We start from the raw sequence: 24451 nt of genomic DNA on the forward strand, positions 1-24451 counted from the left end.
ATCTCGGCGGTGGGCCGCGAACCTCCGGATTGCTTCGGCAGGGGCACGGACATGAGACCAGCCGGGGCAGTTGCTTTGGGGTGACACGTGTGGCCCACCGGCTTGGGCCCCTGTTCATTGCCGTTGGTGCGACCTGGGCGAACGATCTTCGGCCCGAAAGGCGACTGAGGCCCCTGACCAAACAGCGGACGCGCAAGGTTCGTCTGGGGGGCCCCCCTACCCGGCGATTCGACCAGGGGAGTGCCGGCGGTGCCAGGATTGCGCCCGACTACACTTGCGCGACCGGAGCTGGCGCGGCCCCCTGCGGGCGCCTCCGAGCGAAAGGGGCAAGGGGGACGCGGTCCCCGGAGGTACCGGCGGCGCCATGCGGCCTAAAGGAGGAGCTGCGACCCAGTCAAACAAACTGGACAACTACACAGTGGCCAAACCGGCGACACAACCTGGTGGGACGGCGAAGGAGGCGGCAGGCCAGGCGGAACCCTCCCTGACGTCCATCATGGCCGCGATTCAAACCCTGGGCACCAACCTGGAGACGAAAATGGACAAGATCACAATAGAAGTTAACTTGCTCCGGGCTGACTTGGGGACCACCACCGACCGCTCTAAAACCAATGCAGCTGACATCGTCACCCTGCAGGAATCCGAGAAGCGGCTCACCGGGAGGGTTAACGAACTCATCCACCAGCATAGACTGCTAGCTTCGCGACTCGACGAGCAGGAAGGCCGGGCCCGGAGAAGTAACATCCGTGTGGTAGGTGTGGCGGAAGGCCTGGAAGGGGACTGTATGGAACTCTTTATCGAGGATTTGATCCTTCAACACCTTAAACCCAAGAGACTGTCTAAACTGTTCACGGTTGAGCGGGCGCACAGGGCCCCTATCCCGAAACCCAAACCAGGGGCCTTCCCGCGAACGATCATCGCCAAAATCCTAAACTATCGAGACCGCGATGCAATTCTCCAGGCGGCTAGGCAACACGGGGATTTGAAGTACGAGGGCGCCACTGTTCGCTTCTTCCCAGACTTCACGCTCCAGGTTCAGCAGGAGAGGCGCTCCTTTCAGGGTGTGAAGGCGGCGCTCCGTAACCGCGGGATTCGGTACATGATGTTCTTTCCTGCCAAATTGAAGGTCATAGCTGGTGGCAAATCCCATTTCTTCACATCGCCTGCGGCGGTGCAGGAGTGGCTGGACTCAGAGGATACGTCCCGGGACCCACGGCGCGATGGTGAACAGCGGAGAAGTGTGGGGAACTCCTCCCCCGGGTCAGCGACGGGGCGAGTGGACAGGGGAGAGCAGAGCCAGCGGTCTTGGCGGTCAAGATCGAATAGTCCTCGTTGGGACACGCCTAGAGACGACGCAGTGAGATGAGCCATGGACGCTCGACATAGAAGCCATCGGACAGTAAAGTATTATGGTTGTTAACTGTGAGACTGGCATGCTCCATGAGGTGCTTAGACTTTAACGCCTGGGGTTGCTTAGCCGGGCTCCTTATGTAGCAGATGTTTTGAGGACCTGGGGGCTGTGTTACCTGGGCACCACGGGCGGGCGGTCAGGATTGGGCTGGCTCACGACCTTCCCACGTAAGTTCCTCGGTGGGCTCTCACCGGGGTGGGGTTGGGCGACAGGCGCTCTGCTAATTGGGGTGGTGGGTAGTTTTGAGCCCACGGAGCAGGGGGCAGGGAGGGGGGGGTCTGTTGGGCAAGGGGTGGCGGGGAGGTTTGGGGTTGTTGAGTTGGGGGGGGGAGGGGGGAGTTTATGGTCACACGAACTAGGTCATCACTGCGGCAGCCGGAACATTGGGGTGGTGGGACGAGGCACCCTGCAGAGCAAGGGCGATGGATAGCCGATGGGAGAAGAGTCTAAAAGTCCTAAGCTGGAATGTCAATGGGTTGGGGGACAGGCTTAAGCGCACTATAGTCCTGCAATTCCTCAAACGGCACCAGCCGGACGTGGTGCTGCTGCAAGAGACTCATTTGATGGGTAATGTCTGTCAGGCACTGAATAGGTATGGCTTCATGCTGGCGGCGCACTCTGGCTTCACATCTGGTTCCCGGGGAGTGGGGATCCTCCTGCGGCGCTCGCTGCCTTTCCATATAGACCTGGTCAAAACTGATCCGCAGGGCCGTTTCACGGCTGTTTCTGGACGGTGGGAGGGACGCACACTTACCCTGCTTTCCATATACATCCCGCCTGGCCTCCAGGCCCGGGCCTTCGCGGATCTGGGGGCGCTACTCCTTTCCCTTCCCGGGGGTCAGTTGCTGCTAGGCGGGGACTTTAACGCCGTGGTGTCAGGAACCCGTGATAGGCAGCCGCCCCGGAACCTCCCTCGAGGGCAGGGGTGGTTGGCGGAATTTATTGACAGCTTCGGACTCACAGATGTTTGGCGGCTGCTCCACCCTACAGACACCCACTTTACCTTCTTCTCGGGGTCGCACCACTCCTTCTCACGACTAGATTATATCCTTACCCTCCTGCAGCCCGATATGACAGTCCGGGAGACGGAGCTCCTGCCTAGGGGTATCTCCGACCATTCACCTGTCCGTACACACATCGTCTTTGGCACTCACCGGGAGGGAGGGATAGTGCCCGTGAGCGCTTGGCAATTGAAAAATGAGGACACCAGGAAACACGTGTCCGACTCAATCTCCCAGTACTTTGATGATAATTTTGGCTCCGTAGACTCCCCGGTCACCCTATGGGAGGCATTTAAACCCGTGATTAGAGGGGAGGCGCTCTCGGTCATAGCGGCACGACGTCGGGAGCGGCGCCTGCAGGTTACCACGATTGAGGCGGAATTGGAGGCTCTGGAGGGGGAGGCGACTGCGGGGGGGGGGTTGTGAAGCTAGGCACAAACTGCAGCTGAAGGCGGCGGAATATAGGGCTCTGGTCACCCAGGAGGCTCAGACAGTGGCTCAACATAAGCTTGGCACGATTTATGATCAGGGAGATAAAGCGGGGAAATTGATAGCCTGGCTGGAGAAAAAACAACAAGCCAGCAAGGTGGTGCCTGAAATACGCACCGAGTCTGGGACTGTAGTGACAGAACCCAGGGAAATAGTTAGCCAATTCGCGAGACACTTCCAGCGGGTCTATCGGAGTGAGTCTGATAGGCCGGAGGAGGACTCCAGGGTCCTCTTAACGGACATTTGCTTGCCCTCCCTTTCGGAAGAAGATCGTGAAATTATGGATGGCCCGATCACCGAATCCGAATTGCAGCGTGCAATAGGGGAACTTCGCCCGGGAAAGGCTCTCGGACCCAACGGCCTGCCGATAGAGCTTTACAAACTCCGTCCGGAAGTCACGAGCAAATACTTGAAGCTCATGTTCGATCGAAGCAAGGAAAGTGGGGTCCTACCCCGCGACCAGCGCATCGCGACTATAGTGGCACTCCCTAAGGACGGGAGACCCAAGGACTCCTGTGCCTCCTACAGGCCAATTTCGCTCCTTAATGCGGAGCCCAAAATACTGGCAAAGACGCTTGCCAACAGGCTTAAGGCAGTGCTTCCCTCGTTGGTCCATCCGGACCAATCGGGATTCATGCCTCACCGTAACACGGCCCTCAACATCAGACGGTTGCACGGTGTTCTGGGGCAGCGCCACAGACTGCAGGAAGACGCAGTGGTGGTCTCCCTAGACGCCACGATGGCCTTCGACACCTTAGAGTGGCCATACATGTTTGCAGTTCTGCATAAATTCGGATTTGGACCTCAATTTATAGCCTGGGTGCGTCTCTTATACACCGAACCCCTAGCGCAGGTACTGGTTAATAACAAATTGTCCGAGGTGTTCCCGCTTGCCAGAGGGACTAGGCAGGGCTGCCCCCTCTCTCCTCTTCTCTTTGCCCTCTCCCTTGAGCCGCTCGCGGCCTGGATAAGGCAGGACGTAGATCTCAGAGGTATAGCGTGGACGGAGGGGTGGGAGGACAGAATATCCCTCTACGCCGACGACATTCTCTTATACCTTTGCAGGCCGCGCAGGTCCCTCATAGTGGCACTCGACATATTTGCGAGTTTTGGGCGTAATTCTGGCTTCCGGATCAATTGGGCCAAATCACATCTTTACGTCTTGCGGGGCGACCCCCCGAGGCTCCCTGACGCGTGCCCTATCAGGGTGGCGGACGACGGCTTCCGGTATTTCGGAATATTCATCACGACTGACAAGACCTTGTTATACGAGCGCAACCTCAAGCCACCGTTGGTTCGGCTGCAGAGGGAGGCCAAGGCCTGGCAGCGCCTGCCAATGTCATTGTTGGGTCGGGCAGCCTTATTCAAGATGCTGGGGTTGCCACGGTTCCTCTATGCGTTACAAAACTATCCCGACTTAGTCCCTAACACCTACTTTGCGGCGATAGAGGCGGCGCTGCGGGACCTCCTATGGGCAGGGTCGCCCCGAATCTCGCTGAATAAACTCACGTTGGGGTGGTACGACGGCGGTATAGCCCTTCCCGATATTCGTAAGTATTACTGGGCGGCCCATCTCACAGCGATAAATCACGGGACATATGGTGACGGGAACGACCCAGCCTTCGGTATGGATCGGTGGCTGCTTCCCGGTGGGAACTATGAGAGAGCACTCTACTCCAAACGAGGTACGCACAACCTCACGGGTCCTACCCTTCACTCGGTTCAAGTCTGGCGCATGGCCCAGAGGAAGCTCGGATGGGAGGGAGTCCTAACACTAGCCACGCCGCTCTGGGCGTCTGAACAATTGGGTAATCTTGGACGCACTAAGGGCTTCCACAAATGGGACCTTATAGGCATCTCCCAAATCAGAGACATCTGGGGCCCCGCGGGGGTCCGTACGTTCGCCCAACTGCAGGACACATATGAGCTTGCGCACACTGAATGCTTCAGATACCTGCAGGTGCGGCACTCCTTACAGGCCAATATTCCACCCGACACTAAGCCGCCGCAAGCCTCCCCGCTGGAAGATAGGTTACTGGATGGGTACCTCCCAGAACACGCCATCTCCCTCACATACAAAAAACTAATTAACAACCCCCCTGATCTGCTGCTGCCCCTTAGAGAAAAGTGGGTCGCTGACGGGCTTGAGATAGATGATGAGGAATGGCTCTATGCGTTAGCCTCCCCTAGGGAGGTCGCGATCTCTGCCCGGCTGCGCCTGATCCAACTCAAGCTGCTACACAGAATCTATTTCTCCTGTACTAGGTTGCACACCATGGGCAGGGTCGACACAGTTCTTTGTAGGAGGGGATGTGGGGGGACGGGCACCTTCTTCCACGTGTTGTGGGACTGCCCCCAGATTCAACGCTATTGGAGGAGGGTGGTGAAGTGTATGGAGGAGGTATGGGAGGTGGAAATTCGCCCGGAGGCCAAGAGGTGTCTCCTGAACATCTGGGAGCCAACGGACCTGCCACCGAAGGGTAGGCTCTGGGTGACGCTTGGTCAAATGGTGGCTAAACGGAACATTGCCAGACTCTGGGGAAGCCCTACTCCACCAAGACTCTCGGACTGGCACGGCGACATGGACTGGTGCATGCTGCGAGAAAAGACTGTATATATTGCGAGAGGGTGCCCCAGGAAATGGGGGGAAGTATGGTCCAAATGGAATGACTTTAGGGGTGGCATTTGTGAGCCGCCTGCAGTCGAGCAGGAGGAGGCAGGGGCTATATAGGACTCCCATGTTTCAGTGGCTCCCGGGCGTGAGGTGGGGTGCCGCAGCCGCCCATGGGTACAGAGTATATCTACGGTACGAGTGGTGACTGGTTCTAGGGAAGTTTGGGGGGAGGGGGGGGGAGTAGTTGCTCGTTCGGCGCCGGCGCCGTTGGGAGTTCTCCGTTTGTTTATGGTTTACATAGGAAAAATGGGGCCTGCATTATCCTTCTTTCACTGTGATACGAATACACTTTCTAGCGCCGCCGTACCCCCGGGTTGACGGCACTGGGCTGTGTTAGTTAAGACAAAGTGCATGAATGCAATATGCGGCCGGCCCGAAGGGTTGTAGGCCAAAGCTGTGTATCGTAAACAAAACAATAAAGGTCTTTAAAAAAAAAATAATAATAATAAATTGGCCCCTTCAGAGGAAGATTCAGAAACAGGAATACAAACAAAGGGAGTATTTACATTTTAACTAGTGAAAATCGATCCACTAATGTGAGAGGGAGTAACGTCGACCTTTCTAAAAGCCTATTTACCTTCGTAAGGGTGTTACCATAGTTTAAATGAAACAATTGGGTAAAATCAGCTATTACATATAGCCCCAAGTATCTTATCGGGCGCTGTGCCAGAGTCTGTGGCCCAGCTGGCAGCTGGGCTTCTGTAGAGATAAACAGAAGCAACTCTGTTTTTGCCTGATTTCCTCCAGCTCACCCTGGATGTTCGTCCTTTCAGCCTTCAAAAACAAAATCATTTCGTTGGCGAAACATTTAATTTTTGCCATCCCAGTTACCGGGGCTAAAATTAATGGATTGGAATAAACTTTTACGGCAGCATAAAAAGCTTATAATCAGCATTTAGTAGGCTTATAGGGCAATAAGTATTAGGGTCGGCTGGATCTTTATCTTTTTTAAGAATTATAATTATAACCGACACCTTAAATCTCTTAGAAATGGGGACCCCTTCCATAATTTGATTGAACAAGAATATTAAGAATGGGGAGAGTTCCTCTAAAAACATCTTATATACTTCAGCAGGGATTTCGTCACTTCCACTAACCTTCGCATTGGCCATCCATTTTAATGTTTTATAGGCTCAATAGGCTTATATAGAGTTTCAATATTTGCTCTGATAATTTGAGGCAGCTGAAATGTGGCAAAATAATTTTCTAAATCATGTATGTCCACTACTTGTACTTCTCAACTGAAGGCCCAGCTGATTAGTTAGTCGGGGACAAAGCGTGCACAACTATTACAATTGTATTTCAAAATCTTACAATTCATACAATAAATTAATCAACAGATGACAGTGATATTTCAAGTTTGTTTACTTTTGAAGTAATCAATTTACCATGAAACATAGTCTTCCACAGAGTAATAATTATAAAATAAAACTGAATTTAACACAAATTTAATTTTCGAACATTCTATTTAACATATGATATTATTGCATTCCATGCTTCTTCAAGTCAATTGATGTTTATTATGCCCAATGCATTTTGGGAAATTAAGTCCCTTCTTCAGGGCCAAATCTAAAAGAAGCAATAAACATATATAATGATAATACAGCTTTGTGTTGCTACCGAGTAGTTCGATCAAACTCACAAGAGATTCATACTCCCAACATGCCAGGTGAGTATTGAAATTCAACATCAAAGTTCTAGCCATTAAACGTGATATTTTTCAAAGCTGTGCCAGGGGCATAAGGTAATCGTGCAGTATGTCATGCATAAAAAAGAGTTCTCTAATCAAATCAATTGTGTATACCTTTACAGCACCACCCTGTGCATCCAAACTATCAATTTGCCAAATGACACAAAACCTCCTATTGGTGATAGCCAGTCGTACCTTGATGCACGTTGTAAATGCTCAATAAGTCTGAAAAATATTTGTAACCAACAAACAAGTCCACATTTGTAGTGACAACGTCATCAAACCGTTAAGTGTTCACACGCACACCAATGAACATCCATACCTGGCAAAGCTCCTAAAATCGTGTGGTTCTATCTTTCTGTCAAAGTGTCCACGGCAATTCTATCAAAACAAAAAAAATCTCAAATTTGCATTTAAACCGTTGTCAGGTCGCTCTGACTCCTCATTCGCTAACCATTTATCAGCCTTACGTACCTAGAGTTTCGAAGAGAAAGCCCTCACGGCACTTACAAGACTCATACTCGATTCAATGCAGACGCCAACTGCAAAAATAAACGGAATTGCGTCCTGAACGATGCTTATTGGTTAGCCTAGATCGCGAAACTCAATGTCTGAGCCAGTCATGTTGTAACATCCATATACACGTATACTCAAACGTAAACCAACTTCCAATCTTAATGTCTGCAGACATCTTACAACTTCCGACATTACAACATTCACAAGTCTGAACAATTCAATGATTATACCCAACTCCGCTTAGGAATTATAACAAACTAAGCTCCATCAACAATATGACCTTGCTTATATCATACCTCCTTAGTCGCACCATTTACAACACACGAGTTGCTCCGTCTCTTGTATCCACCATTTTACCGCAATATGCTCGGTGCTAGTATAGCCTTATCAACTCACCAAATAAATGGGCGGTTTCACTAACCAGATTTGATATAAATAAAGGGGCAAAACATGATTGGAAAACAACAGTCCGTAGATGTTCACTACACATCTTACAAGGAAACATTAACGCACACAGTTATTAATCATGCAAACATAATCTAATAATGTGATGACAGATAGTGCAAAAAGTGGCTCCTACAGTGCATTATTTAATAGTTATACACATAGCGCTGTCCCCATCTATTCACTATACGTTAACCCAAAAACTGTGCTGTTCTAACATATGTCAGTGTATCAGGCGCTGCCTTTTTGTAATGTCTTTCTGTTCTTTATCTCAAAGTGTGTTGACAGTTTTCTAGTTAAGATTCTTTTGATTGTGAAACCCTTATAGTGTGTAAGAGTGCTCAACATCTGAACCTACTGCACCCTATAGAAAACATGCCACCTCAATTTTGTCATTAAGACCTTTTGGGTTCAAAGTGTACAACCGTTTAATCCAATATGCTTCACGTTGCAGTAATTTCTTAGTGATATCTGTACCAGTTATTTTTGGAACTACTTCGATGATTTGGAACTTCAATTGAGCAACAGAATGTCGGTGTTCATCCCAGTGTGCAGCTAGGTTTGAATTGACGTACTTATTTCTGATTTTGCTCTTGTGTTCTGTCAGTCAGATTTTTAGTTTTCTCTTAGTTTTACCAATATATAAAAGGCTACACAAGCACTTTATGGTGTATATCAGGTTACTGGAATTACAATCTGCATATTGTAGAAGTTTTATTGGTTTTCCAGTACGTGGATGAAGAAGAATTTTTCCATGCGTCACATTATTGCAATGTATGCAATTCATACTTTTTTTGTACCTTTGAATTTCTGGTTCATGACCTATAATTTTAATGTTAGAATCTCCTTAAGGTTATGCGATCTTTTATATGCAAATAATTGCTCCAAATTAAATAACCCACAAAGGAATGTATGATGTTACAACACATACATTTACAATGCATGCCTTAACAACGCAGTTTTTACATCGCAACATCCTTTACAATGCATTCTTTTATATCGCATGCCATTAAATCGCATTTTCAGAAACTATCTTTACAACGCATTCCATTACATCGCATTATACCTTTACAACGCATACCATTACAATGCAAACCATTACATCGCATTAAGGTAAGTGTTGGATATTATAGGGGTAATAATTACTATTCTAACTCCAGTGAGTGCAACAGTAGGGTAAGTGTTGGATAGTGTAAGGGTACTATGCCTTGTAATGGTATGTATTGTAATGACTTGCGATGTAATGCCTACATTGTAGTGACATGCATTGTAATGACATACGTTGTAGTGACATGCGTTGTAGTGACATGCGTTGTAGTGATATGCGATGTAATGGCTGCATTGTAATGACATGCGATGTAAACGATGTTGCGATGTAATGACTGCTATGTAAAGGTAGTGCGATTTAATGACTGCATTGTAAAGGTTGTTATCCCCCACAAAGATCAGGTTCTTGTTGTAGCATTTCCCACCTCCGCAAGATAATACGTTTAATCTTAGATGAATGTGTTGAGTATACATAAGTAAATACCATTGTTTTGGTGGCCACTTTAAGTTGTTGTAACAATTGTTCGTGTGTGGTTGATAATGCCCTTTGTTAATGAATATTTAATACCCTCTTTCAGTATATCGTTCTTTTTGTTCAGTCAAACTTACTTTGCATTTGTTTTCATCTGAGGTAATACATCTTATTCTTAAAAATTGAGATTATGAAAGATTGCGTACCAAGCATCGTGGATGGAAACTTTGAAACAGTAGGATGTTATTTTTATTGTTAGGCTTTTTATAAATTGAAGTTTGAAACCCAGAATCTGTTAGTTGAATATGTACATCTAGAAATGATAGATCTGTATTACTGATGGTGTGATTGAATTGTATCCTCGGATTTTTCAGATTGAGTTTTGCAATACTTTGTGTCAATAATGTTTCTGAATCACTCCATGCTAGAAAGATGTCGTCAATGTACCGACAGAAAAATAAAAGATGTGCGAGCCATTGCAGTGGACACTTTGACAGGAAGATAGAACAACGTGATTTTAGGAGTTTTGCCAGGTATGAATGTTCATTGGCGTGCATTTGAACACTTAACGGTTTGATGAAGTTGTAACTACAAATGTGGACTTGTTTGTTGGTTACAGACAATTTTCAGACTTTTTGAGCATTTACGACATGCATTAAGGTACGACTGGCTATCACCAATAGGAGGTGTTGTGTCATTTGGTGAATTGATAGTTTGGATGCATAGGGTGGTGCTGTAAGGGTATAACCAATTGATTTGATTCAAGCACTCTTTTATGGATGACATATATGCACGATTACAGAAGGCCTCGGGCACAGCTTTGAATATTATCACGTTTAATGACAAGAACTTTAAAGCTGAATTTCAATATTCATCTGGTGTGTTGAGGGGATGAATCTCTCATGAGTTTGATCGAACTACTTGGCAGCAACACAACGCTGTATTATCATCATATATGTTTATTCCTTCTTTCAGATTGGCCCCTGAAGAAGGGACTTAATGTCCCGAAATGCATTGGGTATAATGAACATCAATTGACATGAAGATGCATGGAATGCCATAACATCATATGTTAAATAGTATGATTGGAAATTAAAATTTGTGTTAAAAAAATTCTGTTTTATTTTATAATTATTAATCTGTGGAAGATTATGTTTCATAGTAAACTAATTACTTCAAAAGATAAATGAACGTGAAATATCACTGGTCATCTGTTGATTCATTTATTGTATGAATTGCATGATTTTGAAATACAATTGTAATGGTGGTGTATGCCTTGTCCCAGCCATATCAGTAGCTGGACCTTCAGTCGAGTTGTATTACGTGCCAGGCAAACACTTGAGGGCAGAGCACACTAGGCTTCACAAGAATGAATTTGTATTAGTGTAACACTTGTCAAATAGGTGTGCTCAACCGACACAATTTGAGTCACTACTTGTAGTTCAGCATATATTTGTTTAAAATGGTGAAGAAATAGTTCTGCTATCCTATCTTTGTCTTCTACCATAGTTGCAGTGGTCGGATGTCTTATTTGTGCAATTATTTGCCTATTCTGCTGTATTTCAGTAGACCATGCTAAATATTTGCCTATAAGCTGAGTTTCTCCGTTCACTTTCTGTTGGTAGACCTTACTCCCAGTGATAATTTCTAGTACAAAAAAAGTCTTAATTGGTCCTTCGCTATTGCCAGTTCTTGCTGAAGTTTATTTTCCTCATATTCCCTTATGCACCCAGAATTCAGCTTGTTCCTCACAATAGCAATATGTAGTGACATTTGAAAAGTAAAAAAATATTATTTGATTTCATTAAAATCTTGCATAAAATCTATCATAACTTAGTGCCCATTATACACAGAAGTATGACGACTAAACAGCTTCCTCTAAAAAGCGATAATCACAGTTGTCTAAGGCAGGGGTAGCTCAAAGCCCTCAGACATATAGTAGCTTAAACAAGTTTAACTGCTTCTGCACCACTTTATCATTTCAACCATTAAGTTGATTGCTTCATTGATTTTACACCGTCAATTCCAAAAACTTCACTGATCATGTAGTCATTTTTAATTCAGCTCCATTCTTGTTGAAAATATTATGCAGTGCGGTCATAAGCAGGTCATGTGGTGTGCAAGTTATGGTTTGAATGGCTGTGGTGTGAGTTGTAGACTGTGAAGCCAACCGTAACTTGCAAATTCAATTGTAAATCAGAGCCGTCAACCCCTTTGCCACCATGCTCGATGGCAGGTTTGAAATTTGTGGTGATAAAGAATGTTTGGTTTTTGCCAAACATGTCATTTTACACTACAGCCAACCAACCGAACTTTGGTATCATCTGTCCAGAGGACCTTGTTCAAAATGTTTTGTGATACACTCAGGAGTTGGTTTGCAAAAATTATCCATACAGCAATGTTCTTTTCCTGAGAGAAAGGGGTTTCTCCTGCCTTCCCTTCCAAGAACATCGTACTTATTCAGTCTTTTGCGGGAGAACCATGAACTCTATTGCATCCATACTGAAAGTGCCCCAAGGAGCCTTGGATGTGACTTCGGGGTAATTTGTGATCACTAAGAGCATCATAGGGTGTGATTTTGGGGTGAATTTGCTCAGACGCACTCTCCTGAGTAGACCGATCTGAATTTTCTCCATTTGAAAACAATCTTTCTTAATGTGCAATGATGGCCTTCATATTGTTATGAAATAGCTTTATAACCCTTCCTAGACTAATGGACAACAGCAGAATATATTATATTTTTTAAATGGAAGCCTGCAATATATGCATAAATATCTGTCTTTTATTGTCTAAATTAAATATATGAACGAGAGCGACCCCTTGTATCTTCCAAGGGAATGGGGTACTAATACCACTACATAAGATGCAATCCCTCTACTGGGACACAATGGTACAATGCTAGTATCACGTAACACCACAATCAATCCTATTCCACTCAAAAAATCATGATATGTTAATCACATTTATTATATAAAAAAATTACATACATGTATTTCATAAAAACAAATTATACATTTACATGAATATTTAAAAACACAGAATTTCACACCATATACTGATTGACAAATATTGATTCAAATACATATGACAACCTGTTATGAGCCCGCATAACAGAGAACAACGAGAGACAGTATACTTTTGTCATTTGTTACACATCCTATTGGGTAATGAGTCAATATCCGTAGTTTGTGATATATTGCACAATTATATCTACTCCTGAAACCACGGTTCTCCCAAGATTGTGTAGTTCAGAAGCGTCGACGCGTTTCGATGGTAAGTCTTATTAATCCATCTTTATCAAGACAAGTTTATAGGCTTTAAGTCCTCATAATTTGATCTGGGACCTATTGAAAGAAAAAAAAATTGTTTATATTGCTATTGTGGAATTCATACTCAGTTCTCTGATTTTTATCTGAGCCGGTGTCTCTCTATTTATCGAACCTAGCTCATAATACTCTCATAAATACATTGTTGGGCACTATTGTATTCTTATATAGTTATTAATGCTCCTAACATGAGCAGAATAAAATGTATTCCCGGGAGAGAACTATCATTTATTCTCATTATCGAAACAGCCCAGGAACTTCTGGATATTGAGAAAAAACAAATCAATGATTTGAAGCCCATTTTAAACAAAATTCAGCCTTGGAGGAAGCTAAAAGCAAATTAGATGAACTCGAATCGGAAGCAAAAAGCTACAGGGATTATCTCACTAATAAAAAAACGAAAAAATTGAGGAAAGATGTAGAGAGATACAATGCTGAAGTAGTATACCCATACTTAGGTAAAGATTATTTTAACAATAAAAATGACCACAAATGGGAAAGACCACAATACACGCGACCGCTCTATTCAAGAGGTGGGATCAAACGTGTCACATTCTCCGAAACGTCAGGTTCCAGTAGCGAAGATGAACAAGAAGGGGAAAGAAATGGGAGAGGAGCTCCCTCATTTGAACGGGAACCTTTTTTAGGCAGGCGCCAGAATCGGGGACAAAGGGGCTACCGAGGTTACAACCGACAGGAACCCCTGAGGAACCATCAACCTCAGAACCAGGGACAGGAATATTTAGCCACTCGGAGCAGACAGTATTGGAGGTAGACGAACTACCCATAATCAATCCATCTAAGAGGAGTTTAACTAAAGATGAAAATGAAATTTTAAAAAAAGGTTTTAGTTTTGCACCAAGTGCTCCACACAATTTATATGAATTGGAAAGTGATTTGAAAAGCTTCTTTAGAAAAATTAGGCTTAATAAATTTTTTGAGGACAAACACTATGAACCTGCACCCAATGTATCAGGTTTAAAACCCAAATCCACAATTACTCCTAATTTAGGCCAAGTTAACAAAAATGTGGAACTATTTGAGAGAGTGGTGGAAATGGAAATAAAAAATATGAGGCAGGCTGTTTCCAAATACCATAATAACAATCTCCCTTCTGATCAGAAAAAAGCATTAAAAACACTACAGGACTGTAATCAAATAACTATCAAACCTGCCGATAAAGGCGGAGGTGTAGTTGTGTTTGATACCATAGATTATGATAAAAGAATGAGAGACCTGTTAAATGTGAGAGAACATTATCAACCTATACGCCTCACAGCGATTGATGCCCTTAAAAAAGAGGTGGCATCACTCTTAAATCGAGGGAGAGAACTAGGATGGATATGTGAGAATGAATATAAATTCTTATTGAACTCTCGCCCTATGACACCGGCCATCTATGGACTTCCCAAAATCCATAAAAGTACCACTGATCCACCTATGAGGCCTATTGTCAGTAGTGTGGGATCATTATTGGAGCCCTTGAGTAAATATGTAGACCATTTTCTCAAACCGATTGTCCTGAAACAAAGATCTTACTTGAAGGATACAGCACACGCTATCTCTGTTTTTGAGGGGCAGGGCTTCAACAGGGTTACCCAGTTTCTGGTGACCCTGGATATTGAAGCCCTGTATACGAATATCCCCAAGAATGACACCATAAGAGTAATTTCTAATATTTTAGATCATGAGGACTTGGAGGGAGCTAACAAGGGCTTCATTATGTCGTGTATAGAAATGGTACTCAAAAATAACATCTTTTTATTCAAGGATGAAGCCTACATTCAAATCAAAGGAACCAGCATGGGGGCTGCCTGTGCGCCGAGCCTGGCATGCCTCTATGTTGGTGACTTTGAAACCAAACATGTGTATAATGAGATGGCTCCATTTTTTGAAAATGTTACCTGCTGGCATCGTTACATTGATGATATTATTTTTGTCTGGAACGGTGCCAGCCAGGAGTTAGAGTCATTTCTTGAATGGATCAATTTGGGAGATCCAAATTTGAAATTCACGGCACATTATAGTGATTCTGAGGTTGCCTTCTTAGACATAAAAATTAAAAATGTGATAGACACTCTACAGGTAGAGTTATATTCTAAATCTACTGACAAAAACACTCTCTTATTATATGGTAGTAACCATCCTCGCTCCCAAAAGGATAATATCCCTTTTGGGGAGTTTTTAAGACTTAGGCGCAATTGCACAACTCTTTCAGACTTCTATCACCATTCTGAAATCCTTAAGAAAAAATTATCTGCTAGAGGTTACCCTAGCAAATTGATCAAACACTCTTTTAAAAGAGCGAGATTCTATAATCGGGATCATTTATTGGAGATTAATAAGGATAAAAAAGATGACAAAACAACAGGACGCATAGTTTTTGTGTCGCAATTCTCCAATCTCAGTAATAGGATTAAAAATATTGTGAATAAAAACTGGAACATTTTAAACTATGGAGCTGAAACTATCCTAGAAAAGCCACTGTTTTCATTCAGACGGAATAAAACAATACGCAATTCGTTAGTAAGAACATATGATGAAAAACATGAAACTCAAACCATGGTCACAGGAGGCAAAGCTAAGGGTAACCACAAATGTGGAACGTGTTCCATTTGTCCCCTATGCCTCGAAGCAAAAAATCTGACTCACAATAACAAAACCATTTGGGCCAAAAGTTTAAATAACTGCCGGAGCAAGAATGTTGTTTATTTCTTAATGTGCCCATGTGGTCTTGGGTACGTAGGTGAAACGAGTAGGGAGCTACGTACCCGTCTTTTGGAGCACAAATCGGCAATTAAAACAAGAAAAGTGAATGCACCTTTGACAGATCACTTTCTGGAAATGAACCACAACTGGGATCAAATCCAGTGGTTTATTCTAGAAAAAGTGACAGTTAACAGAAGAGGAGGGGACGTCAATACAAAAAGGAAAAAGAGAGAACAATGGTTCATATGCCATCTGAATACAGTAGAGAAGGGACTTAACTCAAAGGAGGACTGGATGAGCATTATTGCTACCTAAAGAAAATGATACATTATAAATTATCAATATATGTGGGTTTACGAAGTATGACACAGTTTTTTCATGTAACAGAGGATAGGAATATAAGGCTAAAAATGCAATTGGATTTGTAATTATGTGCCGTTATAGAATGCTGACATTTTAGAACATATTATTTTGATCCCATGTATGTAACATCTGCAGCACAGGAGTGAAATAAGGAAAATATATGCAACTGATGTAATATTTTAATTGGAACAAAACAAAGTTATGTCTCTGCTATTAATGTGGTTGGTAATCACAAGTTATATCGGAAATTTCTAGGAGAGGATAATTGTTGTCATTATATCCACCGAATACTGTATCCCTAAAATATGTCGAAATATGTGGAAAGTTTTCGATTTGTAATATTGTGTCTTTGGCATACAGAAGGTTAATAGGGAGTATATAGGATAATATCTGTACACGATATGTAAGAGAACTTGTGTATGTCCTTAGGATCATTATACAAATGGGACAATAAAGTTGGCAGCTGTTTGAAGATATTTAGTTCGAAATTATGAGACAAAATCAACGATTACTTATTATGTAAACAGGACTTCTAAGCTAATCTAATGACGTTATGACTGTGTGCGGGGTCCCGTCATTGCATATTCCGTATAACTACTCATATATTTGCATGCATCGCATGCTTAATAAAAACAGTGTTTTTTTTACCTCGACACATCTCCTGGGCAAGAAATATATGACACGTGATAGGGTCATGTGTGTATTCTGACCTATCACAGCCAACGGTAGTACCAACAAATAAGCAGACGCTTTAGGCGAAGTCGAGGCGAGATTAGACAGGAGCATTTCCGCACTCGAAGCTGATAACATCGAGCATAGAGGTGAGAGCATAAGAACAGAGTTGCTAATGATAGAACGTACTTATGGGGACATTATGCCCCACTAGTAGGAAATGAGATATGTGTGAGTTTGTACGTGGCGCTAATATTTGCGCACGTTTTTCAGAACAGGCGACGTACATTGAGGGAGAGTTATCACGGATCCCCGCCACGTCGATTTTAATATATACTAAGATATCCGTCCGTGAAACAGACAAGTAAGTAGTCTTTCGGACTATTTGTAGCACTACTCATAATAAGATAAGATAAGATTGTAGGGGCAGTACTCTAAGGGCCACCAGGTAGATGGGAGCAGTATATGTTGCTTTTGCAAGATGAGAAACATTGGTTTGATGTAAGCAGTGCTAACATGTGTGCGTATTACAATGTCTTTCACATTAGGTGAGGTGCACGGGAGGAGAGACAGCTCGGATCTCCGTTACCTCGACGTATAATAGAAATCAGGATTATTGATGATAATATAAATCAGGAAAATCATCTTGAAATATAGAGAAGTAAGTGGTTCTCTCTGATAATAACATGTACTGTGCTGGCTTTTTACGAGCTAAGGGGATAGTTCTCTCCCGGGAATAAATTTTATTCTGCTCATGTTAGGAGCATTAATAACTATATAAGAATACAATAGTGCCCAACAATGTATTTATGAGAGTATTATGAGCTAGGTTCGATAAATAGAGAGACACCGGCTCAGATAAAAATCAGAGAACTGAGTATGAATTCCACAATAGCAATATAAACAAATTTTTTTTCTTTCAATAGGTCCCAGATCAAATTATGAGGACTTAAAGCCTATAAACTTGTCTTGATAAAGATGGATTAATAAGACTTACCATCGAAACGCGTCGACGCTTCTGAACTACACAATCTTGGGAGAACCGTGGTTTCAGGAGTAGATATAATTGTGCAATACATCACAAACTACGGATATTGACTCATTACCCAATAGGATGTGTAACAAATGACAAAAGTATACTGTCTCTCGTTGTTCTCTGTTATGCGGGCTCATAACAGGTTGTCATATGTATTTGAATCAATATTTGTCAATCAGTATATGGTGTGAAATTCTGTGTTTTTAAATATTCATGTAAATGTATAATTTGTTTTTATGAAATACATGTATGTAATTTTTTTATATAATAAATGTGATTAACATATCATGATTTTTTGAGTGGAATAGGATTGATTGTGGTGTTACGTGATACTAGCATTGTACCATTGTGTCCCAGTAGAGGGATTGCATCTTATGTAGTTTTATTGTCTAAATACATCCTCATTGTTGCATCATTAGTCACACGTAATACAAAATGAATTACCTACTGTACTGTACTAGGTTATTGCGGTTGGTTGTTGATGACACAATACCTGTTGACAGCACCATCATTGTCAAAGACAAGTCATACAGCATATAATTGCTGTTTAAAAAGTGAAAGATATATCTAGCTTTCAGCTTTTGTGAGACACTATTTCCTTAAATTGAATAGTCATTATCAGTAATGATATATTTATTGTAGCATTTTATTTTTTGAACTGCTAGAGTTATTTAAACAAAAGAAGAGATTTCTCTGTAAGTTACAACAATTTTGACATACAGCCATTTTTTTAAAAACACTTACATTAAACTGCTCATAATGTTCTTGAAACAAATTATGCATTTCATATTTTGGTTTTTACTTTTGTTCTACAGATCCCGCTTTCATTTCAGATGTCTACAACCATACTGTCTTTTAAATTAAATTAAATAGTAAGGGCCAGCTCTAACCTTGTACTTATGAACCAATAAAGGAATGCATTCTTCCATCACTCACCACTTCCACTAACGATCACATGGAACAAGAATATGAGGGACAGTAATCGAAATAGGGAAAGGAGGATGGGTTAAGAGATCTAGACAGCACCAATCTGACTTATCACTTCTGCTGGGGACTGACTTCTGCAATCCTGAGAGGGTATCTGAAGGCAGAAGTCCTGCATCTACCTTAACAGTGAAAAGGATACACCTTCACTTTATTTATATGCAGCTGACTCTCGAAACTCCAATATGAAACTTGGCATTCCTGAAACATAACAAGAGATGAGTACCTTTTTATGTTTATTAACGCTTCTCTCCTATTTGTAAGCTAAGTGCCTCAACCTTCACAACTTTGTGCTCTGTGATAAAGATAAGCGTAGATTCTATGCGACTCTTGTGCTCCTGGAAAAGTAATTATCATGAATACTCTTTAGTTCAAATCATTCAATCTGTCAGTCAAATTATCACTAACCTGTCGATCCGAATGTTGCTGCCGATTCTAAATGGAACTCACCATTCTCCTTCCCGTAAATTGTGCTGAAATTGTCCTAGACTGTGTTCAATGCTGATGCTGAAGAAGGGGAAAACAGGCTCGGGATATGAGAGAAGACAAACAAGAGACATAATTGGCCCGCAATCACCCATCTTGTCTTGTTGAATGGAATCTCTCTCTGGTGTTCTGCTGTCTTTCACAAATATCACTGATTCGGACATTAATCACTTTAGTACACGCATTCTGCAAAGAAAACTATTTCCTTTGAGCCATGAAACAGATAAATGTAAGCAAATCTCTTACCTAATTAGCAATAACTGTATGAATATTCAGTCTGTGTTGCACTGATAGAAAGGAATAATTGGTGTCTACAATATTAAACAATTTTAATGTTCAAAACAACAGTGGAATTGAAGTCTTCCAATTGTTGGCTATAGGGTAGTCTGCCTACATTATGATCAGGATTTAACATTGCCAAATAGAAAATATGTTCTTTAGCAGTGAAAAATCATTGGTACAGCAACTGCATCATTAACTCCAAATTGTGCTTTATCCACATCTAAGCTCATTAGGCTGTTGTTATCCTGCAAACAAATGATTGTAATGCTACCTGTGAGAATCTGAGATTTTACTTGAACAGTGCATTTGTTGAAATAATTACTCTTTGCTCTACTCTGAAATGCAAGTGAGGAAGACCTTAATGGTCTGAAGTTTACACTGTCTTACGTTGAGAGACCATGCCAATGTGTAAGTTAATATGATGCATCATGGACCTGAAGACATATATGTCACTCACATATAAAGATTAAAAAACAGCAATGTATGTATATGGAAACATAAGAAGAAAGTGTTCAACTGTATCTGTTCTGCGGTACCATGTACATGGTGGCATGTACCACTGACCAGGAAAGTTATAAGCCAGTTGAGTTACGAAAGATATCTTGTCTCCAAACATTACAATTATCCTGCAGATGAAACATAAGAAGACACCTTCACAAAAGAGTCAAGATCTCCTATTTCCAGGAAAAATTCTCACCTACTTAGGACTTGCATTAACCTGATGCTTCTTTCTGCTTGCTAAGTAAAAAGACTTTACTTGCTACAGGTTAACCACAAACTGCTTGAGAAGAATTAATCTTTCTTTACAAAAGAAAAAGGCAGAGCAGTCCTCTGCATAGATGTCTAGTAGTGGTTAACTCATAGTAAGTAAAGTTTTTCTTGGCAAGCAGAAAGGTTGTAGTTAGGTTCAGATTCCCCTGTACAAAACCAGTGAAATTCAGCAGTTATAGTTACCTGAGCTAACTTACGCCCCGCAATGTACTGCTTATGACCTCACATAATACATCACTCATGGCGTGGTCAGTGACATCACAACATCATCCAGTGAGTGTAAGTATTTTTAAAGAGTTTATGAATGTGAAACATATATACTGACCTACTGCAAAAGTTAAATTACCAGCTGCACTACTACTGAGTGATACTGCTTCTAACATATATTATGTGAGTGGCTGTGTGACTTTATATATCCTTGTGTGTATGGGTGTGAGAGTGGCTGTATGGGTGTAACTCCAATCTGTATTTCAAGTTTATTTCTAGGCGTGTCACACTCCAATCTGTGATTTAGGTATTTCTGCTCTCATGCAGAGCTGCTGTTGGAACTTGTAAGTTCGCGTCACTAAAGTCAATGCTTGTTCATTGTATGTGAAGATTTGTTAGAGTTCTGATGGTAACTGCCTCCTCTTGTTAGTCCAGTGCATTGCATCATCGCAAATCCATAAGTTCTGGTCCAGTGCACAGTCGCAAACGTAGACAGTCTTGAAAGTGACAATTCATGTTACACAGTTTCACACGGCCGCTGAGCAGATCCAGTACTTCAAGGCTCTCTCTTTTCTTATTTTGTCCCAACCTCCATTCCCCCAGGGAAGACAGTGGGAGTTTTAAGGTTTCGGTTCCTTGACTTGCATGGTCTTCAGGTGAGATAGGAGGTCCAGCATCTGCTCCAGTGTCATCTCCGTAGTTGGGACCAGGTGAATGCATGAAAGCAGGCCAAGCCTTGCATGCTTCCACAACCCGGATGAAATGGATGATCCAATAACTTTCAGTAAGGAAAGATCAGAAACAGTACATCTGTTAGATGCAGTGGCTAATCCGCAAGTGAAAGTGATGACAAAGAAACGTGAGATGTATTCGGAGAAAATATCTGTCACATTTAGCATACATTATAATGGAAAGAGTGATAGGGAAAACACATTTCAATAAAATTATCCTTTATGGGTCACTTTTATTAAATTATAGGCTCAGGTAAAGCTATACTTCAGAATGGTCTTTTATTGTTAACAAAATGATTCTAGCAATTAGCAAGTAAAGCTACTCCAGGCTAACTAAGATACAAGATCCAAGCCTAAACAGTATGTAGACCTGGGATCAACACTGGTTTCTGGGAACATCTTTGGTTTTGACAGATGGAGTTAAGTTGTTGATTTGGAATGGTTATCTTGTAGGAGTGCTGCTCTTGTGGTCTTAGAAACTTGGCTGTGAGATCATCGTCTGCTCCTTGAAGGTTTTCAATAATTTGTTGCTGCTGCTGAGTGGGCGCCCTGGGGGGAGAGGGGAGGAGAAGAGGACGGGGGTTTGCGGCTTTAATTTAGCTTGCAATAATATGGGTAACTGGCTTCCTTTAAAATTGATTGCATTGGCCGTACAATTTCTAATATTGTAATATGATCACAGTAAGGCTTACAGTTATTAACTTATATTTGAAACCAATTAAAGTATTCAGTATTTGCAACACTGTCTGAATGTGCTGAAATTAGAGGTGCATTCAAATACACAGAATACTCTGGAAGGCCCGATACTCCTGGGAGGAGATCTGAATGCAATAATGGTAAATGCATCATCTCAAGATAAAGGGTGCTCCCAGTGAAGAAACTTCTATCTGATTCATGATAATCACTTTAGTATTTCTAAAACAAAATACTGAGTAAATGGTTAAAACACTGGGCCATGTGACCTTTAATGGTAGTTTTCAAATGGTCATGTCTGAAAGACAAACATTTTTAAGAGAAAGACAAGAAGCTCTAATTGATTATACTAGCATTGCATTTTGGCTATTTTCTAAGGGCAAAACATTTGAAGAGCATGTTGCAAAAGGAGTGATTATTTAATATCAGGCTTAGTCACAAATCCTAAAGAAGCTTTAAGGAAGTAACTGACAACTTTAAAGTCTAAGAGCTCAGTTGAATTAAATATGTTGGCTCCGATGTTGCTTTTAGGAATAAAGCAGTTAATAAGTTCGACGATTTGTCTCTGGCGAACTGCATGACCAGAATTGATGTTTACAACAATCAGTGTTAAGTTATACTATCAATTTAGAGAATTGGACATACAGGGCATCTCAGACTATTCCACCCTCTACGCAGATGATATGCTTCTGTTACTGCGTGATGCGGATGAAGGTTTGCCATGCACAATCGCTCTTCTGGAGCACAATCAATCAATCAATCAGGAATTTGTGAAGCACACTACTCACCCGCAAGGGTCTCAATGTGCTGAGCGGGGAGCAGTGGGGGGGGGGGTTGCGCAGCTTCGGCTTATCCAAAGAGCCAGGTCTTGAGGCTCTTCCTGAAAGCTTACAGTGTGGGGGTTTGTCTGATGCTCAGTGGGAGTTCGTTCTAGGTCTTGGCTGAGATGTAGGAGAAGGATCACCCCCTGCTGTGGCTCTGCAGAAGTGTGGGATTTCGGCTAGGGCAAGATTGGCGGATCGGAGGCTTCTGTTGGGTCTGTAGAAGGAGATTCTTTTGTTGAGGTATTGGGGTCGGATGTTGTGGAGGGAGTTGTAGGTGTGGGTGAGGAGCTTGATGGTCACTCTCTTTTGACGCTTTGGAAGCGGCTATGTCCTGTGTATCAATTGGCAGAATTCCCACCTATTCCCATTCTGTAGGTCTGCGCCCCAACCTTGGGACCTATGGGACTCACCTGGGAAGGAAATATCTAGGAGTTGATTTATCATGATCCTCCTAGAGGGTAATATCGGTGCCGCTGTCAGGGGACTCCATACCAGCAGAAACTTCAAAAAGACCCTGCCGCTATCTGTAGCGGGGCCGACTGCAGTAGCAAAGATTGTGGCATTCCCTCAACGGCTGTATTTCTTCTCCACAATGCCCAGCAATATTCCCTGAAAGGTTTTCAGAGAATTAGACTTGTTATTATCAAACTCATATGGGGCAGACAGACATAGGGTGGGACAAGCGTCCCCAGACTTTGAGGCCTATTATCTGGCAGCGCAGCTCCTGTGGTTTCACCAGTATATTTATTCATTAAAGAACCCTGGGAAGGATACCCCTGAGATATTACCAAGCTTCCGCACACTACACCAGGTCCTTCTAATCCCCAGGCAACCACTTCAGGAGAGTGGGACAGATCTACAGGTCATACTTCACTGCTTACTCAAAGCTCCCTCCAGCGCACCCATGTCGACATGCCATATTTGCCGGATCTTCCGCTGCGAGGACCAGAGAGAATAGCTCAGGGAGATGCATTGAGGGGTTTAGAAGAATGGTCCACCTATGGGGTGAACAGAGTTGGGGACCTCTACAGAGATGGAGAACTCCTAGCATTTGATGACCTCTCAACCAATTTTTACTGCATCGGGCAGAAGTTGCAACTGTGCAGGACGTTAACAATTAAATGTACTTCGGCACTCTAGTGTTTTAATAAAAACCGAGCTTAGTTTTTTAGTTAAATGAATTGCATTTGCACAAAGAACCTATTCAAGAGGTCCTTTGTCAGTAATTGTTTTTGTATCTCATAAGTAGGAGAACATAAATGATACATGCATCATTTGGAAAGAAAAGAACATCAGAAAAGAACATTAGTTGTGTGATTTAATATTGTTTAATCAAAAGTTATTTCTTCTTTGAGAAACCTGTGTACAATTTAGAGCACAATATATGTAATTTCAAACAATTGAGAGCTCATCATATATGATTTGAATGCATAGTTTGAATATTGCATTGATGTATTCTTTACTAGGACACTGTGAACAAATATATAAGCCAAAATGGAGTTCCTAGTCCTAGAACCTTCCAAAAGATGGTGGATGGGAAGCAGCCAAAAATAACCCCATTGGGGAAGCAGTCCAAAACAGCCGACACGTGTTTTGTTACTGTGCGTAACTTTATCAGGGCTT

The sequence above is a fragment of the Triturus cristatus genome, chromosome 4_1 (genome assembly GCF_964204655.1).
Source record: "Triturus cristatus chromosome 4_1, aTriCri1.1, whole genome shotgun sequence".
Classification (NCBI taxonomy): Eukaryota; Metazoa; Chordata; class Amphibia; order Caudata; family Salamandridae; genus Triturus; species Triturus cristatus.